This window comes from Oncorhynchus clarkii, unplaced genomic scaffold (genome assembly GCF_045791955.1).
Source record: "Oncorhynchus clarkii lewisi isolate Uvic-CL-2024 unplaced genomic scaffold, UVic_Ocla_1.0 unplaced_contig_13966_pilon_pilon, whole genome shotgun sequence".
NCBI lineage: Eukaryota > Metazoa > Chordata > Actinopteri > Salmoniformes > Salmonidae > Oncorhynchus > Oncorhynchus clarkii.
The window spans coordinates 32,501-45,288 of NW_027258061.1; the positions used below are offsets into that span (position 1 = coordinate 32,501).

The 12,788-nt window shown below is 42.2% G+C and overlaps 1 protein-coding gene across 1 annotated transcript in view; it reads right to left on the bottom strand.

Annotated features, from left to right (window-relative positions):
* The window catches only part of LOC139394701 (thyrotropin-releasing hormone-degrading ectoenzyme-like), a gene marked incomplete at both ends in the record, with an annotated part of 139,785 nt that overhangs the window by 32,315 nt on the left and 94,682 nt on the right, over window positions 1-12,788 (bottom strand). The gene's annotated exons all lie outside the window — the stretch shown is intronic.

A 12,788-nucleotide genomic window follows, 5' to 3' on the forward strand; every position in this document is an offset into this window, starting at 1 on the left:
TCTATCTCTCTCTCTCTTTCCCCCTCTCTTTTCCCTTCTCTCTCGCTCCCCCTCTACCTATCTCTCTCTCTCTCTTTCCCCCTCTCTTTTCCCCTCTCTCTCTCTCTCCCTCTCTCTCTTGCTCTCACTCTCTCCCTCTCTCTATCTCTCTCTCTCTCCCCTCTCTCGCTCCCCCTCTACCTCTCTCTATCTCTCTCTCTCTCCCCCTCTCTTTTCCTCTCTCTCTCTCTCTATCCAGGGGATTGGATTTTCTCAATCTTAAGGAGCTGTGACACCTCGTTGAATTCTCTCTTCTTCTCTTTGTCGGCCACTTGGCCTCCTGATGAGACATATAGAAGATGACTGTTAACTAAGGACTGGCAGGTCTCCCAAATGACATCCTATTCCATATTAGCGCTTCAGACCCATGGTAGGTTATATTAGGGGTTCAGACCAATGGTAGGTTACATTAGGGGTTCAGACCCATGGTAGGTTACATTAGGGGTTCAGACCCATGGTAGGTTACATTAGGGGTTCAGACCCATGGTAGGTTACATTAGGGGTTCAGACCCATGGTAGGATACATTAGGGGTTCAGACCAATGGTAGGTTACATTAGGAGTTCAGACCAATGGTAGGTTCCATTAGGGGTTCAGACCCATGGCCGTCCCTAGGCAGGTGAAACTGTCACAATTCACACACGCAGACACACAACTCTGTCTGACAGCTGTTTCACCGCCCCGCTCCTCCATGACGCCTGCTGGTCTGAATTAATGTCTGTCAAAATCAAAATGGCCGCTGTACACCTGGGTGTGCTGACTGGCTCTTCTGTTAGCCGCCTTCTCTGATTACCTCCATCAACAGGACGTTCATGTCAGGGTGGAGGGACGTGATTCGGAGGACCAGAGAGGTGGGACCAACCACTGAGCAATTAACTCCTAAATCTTTCTCACACACACACACACACACACACACACAGACAGACAGAGCGGGAGGACTGAGCAAATTAACTATTTTGTTATCTAAGAGAAGGAGGGAGGGGAACCTGGTGTGCCTCTGTCTGAAGTATTCATTGTTCGGCTCCTAACAACCTTAATTACGCTGATTTGATGACTTAATTACGTTGATTATCCGGTTTGATGAAACCAGATGCCTGTGGGGTCAATGCATTCTGAATATCACAGGGATCAGGATCAAGAGAGAGGAGTTATCTCTGGATGCAGCCTGGTCTCATAGACGAGATGTAACATTGTAAATGTAAATCCGACACATTCAGGTTAGTATGATATGTTACGTTTGGTATTGATACATAAGACAGAACCCATTTAGCTAACATTTCCTCTTACCCTAACCTTAACACTTTAACCTAACTCCTAACCTTAACCCAAACTAATGTTAGCCACATTTAGTTTTTGCCGCCTAGCTAATGTTAGCCACAACAAATTGGCATTCGTAACATAACATACATTTGCAAATTCAGACCATATTGTAAATGTAGCAAATTTGTAACATATATGAATTGCAATTCGTAACGTATCAAATACGAAATGGATGACGAACATCCACAAATAAATACATAACATACCAAACGTAACATATCATTCTCAATGGAGTGTCGGATTTACGTTCCAAATTATACGAAATGCTCTGAGACCAGGTTGGGGAATAAAACCGTCTGTCAAGTCACAGAATGAGTACTGTTGACCTAATACCAACATGTAGTTAATCTATTATCAAACCTAGACCTAATACCAACATGTACAGTAGTTAATATATTATCAAACCTAGACCTAATACCAACATATAGTTAATCTATCATCAAACCTAGACCTAATACCAACATATAGTTAAACTATCATCAAACCTAGACCTAATACCAACATGTACAGTAGTTAATATATTATCAAACCTAGACCTAATACCAACATGTAGTTAATCTATCATCAAACCTAGACCTAATACCAACATGTAGTTAATCTATCATCAAAACTAGACCTAATACCAACATGTACAGTAGTTAATATATGATCAAACCTAGACCTAATACCAACATGTAGTTAATCTATCATCAAACCTAGACCTAATACCAACATGTACAGTAGTTAATATATGATCAAACCTAGACCTAATACCAACATATAGTTAATCTATCATCAAACCTAGACCTAATACCAACATGTACAGTAGTTAATCTATTATCAAACCTAGACCTAATACCAACATGTACAGTAGTTAATCTATCATCAAAACTAGACCTAATACCAACATATAGTTAATCTATCATCAAACCTAGACCTAATACCAACATGTACAGTAGTTAATCTATTATCAAACCTAGACCTAATACCAACATGTACAGTAGTTAATCTATCATCAAAACTAGACCTAATACCAACATCTAGTTAATATATCATCAAACCTAGACCTAATACCAACATGTACAGTAGTTAATCTATCATCAAACCTAGACCTAATACCAACATGTACAGTAGTTAATCTATTATCAAACCTAGACCTAGTACCAACATCTAGTTAATCTATTATCAAACCTAGACCTAGTACCAACATATAGTTAATCTATCATCAAACCTAGACCTAATACCAACATGTACAGTAGTTATTCTATTATCAAACCTATACCTAATACCAACATGTAGTTAATCTATCATCAAACCTAGACCTAATACCAACATGTACAGTAGTTCATCTATCATCAAACCTAGACCTAATACCAACATCTAGTTAAACTATCATCAAACCTAGACCTAATACCAACATGTACAGTAGTTAATCTATCATCAAACCTAGACCTAATACCAACATCTAGTTAATCTATCATCAAAACTAGACCTAATACCATTATCTAGTTAATCTATCATCAAAACTAGACCTAATACCAACATATAGTTAATCTATCATCAAACCTAGACCTAATACCAACATCTAGTTAAACTATCATCAAACCTAGACCTAATACCAACATGTACAGTAGTTAATCTATCATCAAACCTAGACCTAATACCAACATGTACAGTAGTTAATCTATCATCAAACCTAGACCTAGTACCAACATCTAGTTAATCTATCATCAAACCTAGACCTAATACCAACATATAGAGAAACAACAATCCTGCATTTCATACATAGTGAGGATGTTATCATTAGAATGAAGGGCAACCATATTACCATAACAAGTCACAGAGTTGGTGGTGATGAAATATTGTTAAAATAAAAAATTAATAAAAACGAAATATGGGTGAATAATTGGGGGGAAAATGTGAATAAAATGACATAACAGTGTTTATGGCGAGAATAGAGAGAAAGTGTTGTGCAAGGCAAACACTTACACATTTATCTGGGGCAAAGCCTGCTTTTCTCTTCAAGCAACACATTTCCATTACACAGCTGAGTTAGAGGAAGGACTAAGTACTGTGCTCCAGGCCTGTTCATACCCTCTGAGTACTGCATGATTAACCATGCTCCAGGCCTGTTCATACCCTCTGAGTACTGCATGATTAACCATGCTCCAGGCCTGTTCATACCCTCTGAGTACTGCATGATTAACCATGCTCCAGGCCTGTTCATACCCTCTGAGTACTGCATGAATAACCATGCTCCAGGCCTGTTCATACCCTCTGAGTACTGCATGATTAACCATGCTCCAGGCCTGTTCATACCCTCTGAGTACTGCATGATTAACCAGGAGGATCAATCCTCTGATTACTGTGTGATTAACCAGGAGGATCAATCCTCTGATTACTGTATGATTAACCAGGAGGATCAATCCTCTGATTACTGTGTGATTAACCAGGAGGATCAATCCTCTGATTACTGTATGATTAACCAGGAGGATCAATCCTCTGATTACTGTATGATTAACCAGGAGGATCAATCCTCTGATTACTGTGTGATTAACCAGGAGGATCAATCCTCTGATTACTGTATGATTAACCAGGAGGATCAATCCTCTGATTACTGTATGATTAACCAGGAGTATCAATCCTCTGATTACTATATGATTAACCAGGAGGATCAATCCTCTGATTACTGTATGATTAACCAGGAGGATCAATCCTCTGATTACTATATGATTAACCAGGAGGAACAATCCTCTGATTACTGTATGATTAACCAGGAGGATCAATCCTCTGATTACTGTATGATTAACCAGGAGGATCAATCCTCTGATTACTGTATGATTAACCAGGAGGAACAATCCTCTGATTACTGTATGATTCCCCAACCAGGAGGATCAATCCTCTGATTACTGTATGATTAACCAGGAGGAACAATCCTCTGATTACTGTATGATTAACCAGGAGGATCAATCCTCTGATTACTATATGATTAACCAGGAGGATCAATCCTCTGATTACTATATGATTAACCAGGAGGAACAATCCTCAAGCAGCTGAACTACATAACAGAAAACCATGCGTTCCCAGTGGTGAGTTAAGCTGAGAGGTTTTAGTGCTGAACATGAACATCAGTGTGGCAGAGAGAAGAGGAGTCAAGCTTTAGTTAACTGTTGAAGCTGTCACACAAATGACTTTGTATTTGTGGCTCTGTGACAAGATCCAGTTGGAGACTCAGCCTGTGCTAAACTACCTTGTTTGAACTGCTATGTAGTTAACTGTGATTCTATTTTGTCTGGTCTGGTCCGGTCTGGTCTGTCCCTCTGGTCTGGACTCGTCTGGATTAGTCTAGTCTAGTCTGGTCTGGTCTGTCCCTCTGGTCTAGTCTGGTCTGGTCTAGTCTGGTCCGGTCTGGTCTGGTCTGGTCTGGTCTGTCCTGTCCCTCTGGTCTAGTCTGGTCTGGTCTAGTCTAGTCTGGTCTGGTCTGGTCTGGTCTGTCCCTCTGGTCTGGACTCGTCCTGATTAGTCTAGTCTGGTCTGGTCTGGTCTAGTCTAGTCTGGTCTGGTCTGGTCTGTCCCTCTGGTCTGGACTCGTCTGGATTAGTCTAGTCTGGTCTAGTCTAGTCTGGTCTGTCCCTCTTGCCTCGCTGCTTCATTAAATTAATTCAGAATCCTCTTCAGGAAGAGTCTTTGACCGTCTCCTCCTCCTCCCCCTCCTCCCCCCTCTTAACTCATCCTTGCCTTGTCGGAAGTTTACATACACTAAGGTTGGAGTCATTAAAACTCGTTTTTCAACCACTCCACAAATGCCTTGTTAAGAAACTATAGTTTTGTCAAGTTGGTTAGGACATCTACTTTGTGCATGACACAGGTAATTTTTGGCCAAGACAAAGCCCTGACCTCAATCCTATAGAACATTTGTGGGCAGAACTGAAAAAGCGTGTGCGAGCAAGGAGGACTACAAACCTGACTCAGTTACACCAGCTCTGTCAGGAGGAATGGGCCAAAATTCACCCAACTTATTATGGGAAGCTTGTGGAAGGCTACCCAAAACGTTTGACCCAAGTTAAACAACTTACAGGCAATGCTACCAAATACTAATTGAGTGTATGTATACTATTGACCCACTGGGAATGTGATGAAAGAAATAAAAAGATGAAATCAATCATTCTCTCTACTATTATTCTGACATTTCACATTCTTAAAATAAAGTGGTGATCCTAACTGACCTAAAACAGGGAATTTTTACTAGGATTAAATGTCAGGAATTATGAAAAACTGAGTTTAAATGTTTTTGGCTAAGGTGTATGTAAACTTCCGACTTCAACTGTGTATATATATTTCTCTGTCTCACTATCTCCCCCCCTCTCTCTCAATCTCTTTATCTCTCTCTCCTCAGGATCGATGTTCCATGACTATGAGTGGCTGCATCATGTCTCTATCATCACCCCCTAGGTGGGTCCATCGATCTGTCCGGGCGGCCGGAGTCGGCTGAGAGTGCCACTTCACTGGAGGGTCCGACTGGGCCAGACCAGGCTGTTGAGCGTCCCAAATGGAACTCTATTCCCTTTAAAGTGCACTACTTTTGATCAGAGCCCTACGGGGATTACATTTGGAATGCGCACTGAGGCATGCTGGGGCAGGGCGAGGTGGGCAGCCTGGCTCTTCTTGGGTCAGGAGTGCAATATGAAGGGTAATGAGGTGTGAGGTTGCTGGAGGGACCAGGGATGACAAGCTCCAGGGGAGGTCCACCACAGTCTCTCTCTGTCTCTCTGTCGATGTCGCTCTCTGTCTTCCTCTCTATGTCTCTCTCGATGTCGCGCTCTCTCTCTTCCTCTCTCTCTGTCTCTCTCTCGATGTCGCTCTCTCTCTTCCTCTCTATCTCTCTCTCGATGTCGCTCTCTCTCTCTTCCTCTCTCTGTCTCTCTCTCGATGTCGCTCTCTCTCTTCCTCTCTCTGTCTCTCTCTCGATGTCGCTCTCTCTCTGTCTCTCTCTCTCTTCCTCTCTCGATGTCGCTCTCTCTCTTCCTCTCTCTCTCTCTCTCTCGATGTCGCTCTCTCTCTTCCTCTCTCTCTCTCTTGATGTCGCTCTCTCTCTTCCTCTCTCTGTCTCTCTCGATGTCGCTCTCTCTCTTCCTCTCTCTCTCTCTTGATGTCGCTCTCTCTTTCTATCTCTCTCTCTCTCTTCCTCTCTCTGAGATGGCTTTATGTCCTTACAGCTTCAGAGACACACTTGAGGCTGAGGCTTGATATAGTCTTTAATCAAACAGTGTGTGTCCAAGTAGCAGCGTAACAGGACCTCAGAGGAGCACTAACATCTATTGCTAAAATATATTTTCTTTCCTGAAAACACAATAAAAAAGGAAACCCATAGAGCGACACCTGCATGGATCCATTATGTTCAGATTATAAAAGTCTATCGATGGAGTCTATCACACTGGCTGGTAGTTGTACTAGTGTGTTCATAATATAGTCAGTGGATTTTGTGGTTATATCATTTCCCTCTGCGGTTTTCACTTAATGTCCAGTTTCATACAGAATACTTAAAGGTAGTATTGAAGTAGGTATAACTGTGTGTAACCTTTCTTTAGCTAGGCAAGTCAGTTAAGAACAAATTCTTATTTACAATGACGGCCTAGGAACTGTGGGGTAACTGCCTGTTCAGGGGAAGAACGACAGATTTTTACCTTGTCAGCTCGGGGATTCGATCCAGCAACCTTTCGGTTACTGGCCCAACGCTCAAACCACTAGGCTACCCTGCCTCTAACCACTAGGCTATCTGCTGCCTCAATAATACATTGAGTTATAACAGAATACTTTACTTCTACCTTGAGTTATAACAGAATACTTCAATACTACCTTGAGTTATAACAGAATACTTCAATACTACCTTGAGTTATAACAGAATACCTTAATACTACCTTGAGTTATAACAGAATACTTAAATACTACCTTGAGTTATAACAGAATACTTAAATATTACCTTGAGTTATAACAGAATACTTAAATACTACCTTGAGTTAAAACAAAAAACTTCAATACTACCTTGAGTTATAACAGAATACTTAAATACTACATTGAGTTATAACAGAATACTTCAATACTACATTGAGTTATAACAGAATACTTCAATAATACCTTGAGTTATAACAGAATACTTCAATACTACATTGAGTTATAACAGAATACTTCAATACTACATTGAGTTATAACAGAATACTTCAATAATACCTTGAGTTATAACAGAATACTTTACTTCTACATTGAGTTATAACAGAATACTTTTTTTGAGTTATAACAGAATACTTTACTTCTACCTTGAGTTATAACAGAATACTTTACTTCTACCTTGAGTTATAACAGAATACTTTACTTCTACCTTGCGTTATAACAGAATACTTTACTTCTACCTTGCGTTATAACAGAATACTTTACTTCTACCTTGAGTTATAACAGAATACTTTACTTCATTTAGGAAATGGTTGAAGGGAATGCTGGGAGATTTGGCGTCACCTTTGACCTTTTTAAACATGTTGGCTGGAGTTTTACTGTTCTCTATTACCAGGGAAGGAGAGTTGTGACAGGTCGAGTGGGACTCTGGCAAATAGTATATTGCGTTATAACATAATACTTTACTTCTACCTTGAGTTATAACAGAATACTTTACTTCTACCTTGCGTTATAAAAGAATACTTAAATACTACATTGAGTTATAACAGAATACTTAAATACTACCTTGAGTTATAACAGAATACTTCAATACTACCTTGAGTTAAAACAGAAAACTTCAATACTACCTTGAGTTATAACAGAATACTTAAATACTACATTGAGTTATAACAGAATACTTCAATACTACCTTGCGTTATAACAGAATACTTCAATACTACCTTGAGTTATAACAGAATACTTTACTTCTACCTTGCGTTATAACAGAATACTTTACTTCTACCTTGCGTTATAACAGAATACTTCACTTCTACCTTGCGTTATAACAGAATACTTTACTTCTACCTTGCGTTATAACAGAATACTTTACTTCTACCTTGCGTTATAACAGAATACTTTACTTCTACCTTGCGTTATAACAGAATACTTTACTTCTACCTTGAGTTATAAATAATACTTTTCCCCAGCCTCCCCGTAGTCGTGGTGATTATTGAGCTGTGAATTCCATCTCATGCTAAACGTTCATTTCATCTTTCAGGTCCTCTGACTGTACTCACATCTAACCTGAGGCTGTACTCAAATGGCTCCAACATTCCCTATACGAAAGTATCGTTGCCATTCATTTCTAAGAGCTCAAGTCAATTCTTCATCCATAAAACCCCCATGATGCACTCTGACAATCTCCCAGACTCGTAGTCAGAATTCCAGACACAATAAACTAAGGCTTGCGTCCCAAATGGCATCCAACGGGCCCTGGTCAAAAGTAGTGCACTATACGGGAAATATGGTATACAGCCTCGGGTTAGATGTTCTGGAAACATCCGGGGGGTAGAAGGTAATTAGTGGGTGTAATTGCAACGCCCCTGTAATAGTCACGCATCACAGTTCTCTGCAGGTGACCAGGAAATCAATTTACCACTAATTTCATTTAGCAATTTATTTTCTCCATGACTGGTGTCAGGGGGTGGGGATAGTGGCTTAGAGCAGTTTACATCTATGTTTTGTTGTCAGGGGGCGGAGAGAACCTGAGCAGTTTACATCTATGTTTTATTGTCAGGGGGCGGGGATATTGGCTTAGAAAAGTTTACATCTATGTTTTGTTGTCAGGGGGCGGAGAGAACCTGAGCAGTTTACATCTATGTTTTATTGTCAGGGGGCGGGGATATTGGCTTAGAAAAGTTTACATCTATGTTTTGTTGTCATGGGGTGGAGAGAACCTGAGCAGTTTACATCTATGTTTTGTTGCCATGGGGTGGAGAGAACCTGAGCAGTTTACATCTATGTTTTGTTGCCATGGGGCAGAGAGAACCTGAGCAGTTTACATCTATGTTTTGTTGCCATGGGGCAGAGAGAACCTGAGCAGTTTACATCTATGTTTTGTTGCCATGGGGTGGAGAGAACCTGAGCAGTTTACATCTATGTTTTGTTGTCAGGGGGCAGAGAGAACCTGAGCAGTTTACATCTATGTTTTGTTGCCATGGGGCAGAGAGAACCTGAGCAGTTTACATCTATGTTTTGTTGCCATGGGGCGGAGAGAACCTGAGCAGTTTACATCTATGTTTTGTTGTCAGGGGGCGGAGAGAACCTGAGCAGTTTTATAGCTAATCTCATGGTATTGTAAACATTTTGCCATGAGGCTGAGAGAAAATGTTTTAGAGCTAATTTCCTGCTATTCTACACATGTTGCTATTAAACTGAAAGAACATGTGCAGGTTTATAGCACTAAATATATTTTTAGGGGGGGGGGGTTGTTCATGATGAAACCCTCATATTAAACACCAGTGGTATTCACAATGTTGATGGTTTACAGGGCATTCAGAAAGTATTCAGACCCCTGCACTTTTTCTACATTTTCTTATGTTACAGCCTCATTCCATAACGGATTAAATATAACTTTTTTTCTCAGCAATCTACACACAATACCACATCATGACAAAGCAAAAAACAGGTTTATTTATTTTTTGCAAATTTATTACAAATAAAAAACAGAAATATCTTATTTACATAAATATTCAGACCTTTTGCTATGAGACTCAAAATTGAGCTCAGGTGCATCCTGTTTCCATTGATCATCCTTGAGATGTTGATCTACAACTTGATTGGAGTCCACCTGTGGTAAATTCAATTGATTGGACATGAGTTGGAAAGGTACACACCTGTATATATAAGGTCCCACAGTTGACAGTGCATGTCAGAGCAATAACCAAGCCATGAGGTCGAAGGAATTGTCCGTAGAGCTCCGAGACAGGATTGTGTCGAGGCACAGATCTGGGAAAGGGTACCAAGAAATGTCTTCAGCATTGAAGGTCCCCAAGAACACAGCGGCCTCTGTAACGAATGTGAAATGGCTAGCTAGTTAGCGGTTGTGCACGCTAAATAGCGTTTCAATCGGTGACGTCACTCACTCTGAGACCTTGAAGTAGTGGTTCCCCTTGCTCTGTAAGGGCCGTGGCTTTTGTGGAGCGATGGGTAACGATGCTTAGTGGGTGACTGTTGTTGATGTGTGCAGGGGGTCCCTGGTTCGCACCCGGGTATGGGCGAGGGGACGGTCTAAAGTTATACTGTTACACCTCCACCATTCTTAAATGGAAGAAGTTTGGAACGACCAAGACTTTTCTTAGAGCTGGCCACCTGAACAAACGGAGCAATTGTGGGGAGAAGGGCCTTGGTCAGGGAGGTGACCAAGAACCCGATTGCCACCCTGACAGAGCTCCAGAGTTCCTCTGTGGAGATGGGAGAACCTTCCAGAAGGACAACCAGCACTCCACCAATCAGGCCTTTACGGTAAAGTGGAAGGAAGCCACTCCTCAGCAAAAGGCACATGACAACCCATTTGGACTCTCAGACCAGAAACAAGATTCTCTGGTCTGACGTAACCAAGATTGAACTCTTTGTCCTGAAAGCCAACCATCACGTCTGGAGGAAACCTGGCACCATCCCTATAGTGAAGTATGGTGGTGGCAGCATCATGCTATGGGAATGTTTTTCAGAGCTGCCGAAGCTGACTCTCTCTTCTCTGTGCTCATCCTCCTAGATCTATCGTCTGCCTTCGACACCGTGAACCATCAGACCCTCCTCTCCACCCTCTCAGGGCTGGGTGTATCAGGCTCTATCAGATCCTCCTCTCCACCCTCTCAGGGCTGGGTGTCTCAGGCTCTGCACACTCTGCATCCTACCTGGCAGGCCGCTCCTACCAGGTGAAGTGAAGAGGATCTGTGTCTGCACCATGTACCACTACTGGTGTCCCCCAGGGCTCGGTTCTAGGCCCTCTCCTCTTCTCTCTCAACACCAAGTCACTCGACTATGGCATATTTTCAAATAACCCTGCCCACCACCTCAAGCTCAACCTCAACAACACAGAGCTGCTCTTCCTCCCAGGGAAGCGCCTGCCTGCTCTAAGACCTCTCCACAAGGTTGACAACTCCACTGTGTCCCACTCCTAGAGTGTAAAGAACCTTGTTGTGACCCTGCAAAAACACAACAATGGTGGAACCAACTCCCCTCCCCCCCCCCCCCCCCCCCAAACAAAAAAAAAAAGTTAGGACAGCAGAGTCCCTGCCCATCTTCTGAAAACATCTGAAACCTTACATCCTGAAAGAGTATGTTAAATAATCCCACGGTACCTCCCCCACCCACCCTTTCAGGAACTAACACTCAACATTATTTCCATTTTACTAGCAAGGACTTTGCTGAGCTCCTTTATTGAGGAAGAATGTACTGGCTGTGATTATCTTACCTAGTTATCTTAAGACGGCACTAATTGTAAATTGCTCTGGATAAGAGCCTCTGCTAAATGACCTAAATGTAATGTAAAATATATTTATATATTTTCAAGAGCGAGAAACTTGACTTTTAAAAGAACAGATACTCTATCGCTGGGCAAAAATGAAGGAAAGAAGAATATCAATTGTGGAGTGGAGTCAGAAACTCAACCATCATCCACTTGACTTTCAAAGAGAAGATGCTACCCTGCTGGCCTGACGTGCATAGAGCCTGTTCAATGTTTCATGTGTTGTGGAGTAGGGTAGCTATTATTATTTATCTCTGGTAAGTGTGCCTCTAGTCTAGCACGACCAGGAAACACCAAAGGACTCTACCGTCTGTAGTTTCGCCCTCTCCCTCTCTCTCCCTCTCTCTCCCTCTCACTCTCCCTCTATCTCTCTCCCTCTCTCTCCCCTCTCTCCCTCTCTCTCCCTCTCTCTCCCTCTCACTCTCCCTCTATCTCTCTCCCTCTCTCTCCCCTCTCTCCCTCTCTCTCTCTCTCTTTCTCTCTCTCTCTCGCTCTCTCGCTCTCTCTCTCGCTCCATCTCTCCCGCTCCCTCTCCTTCTACCTCTCCACCTCTCTACCTCTCTCCATCTCCCTATCCTTCTACCTCTCCACCTCTCTACCTCTCTCCCTCTCTCCTACTCCCTCTCCTTCTACCTCTCCACCTCTCTACCTCTCTCCCTCTCTCCCGCTCCCTCTCCTTCTACCTCTCCACCTCTCTCTACCTCTCTCTCTCCCTCTCTCCCGCTCACTCTCCTTCTACCTCTCCACCTCTCTCTACCTCTCTCTCCCTCTGTCCCTGGCAGGCCTGCCTTTAATCAATAATAGGTGGTCTGGTCAAGATACACTGTTGTTAATCCACCCACAGCCTTATGAATATCCTTCAGGACTGTTGATGCTAGTTCAGAATAATCAAAGCACGACTGTAATGTCATGCAAATGGATGCACACGTTAGAATGTAAGAACGATGCCTGCACCACCTCCAAGCTTGGCTTGAGACGTTACTGAACAGAGTGAAA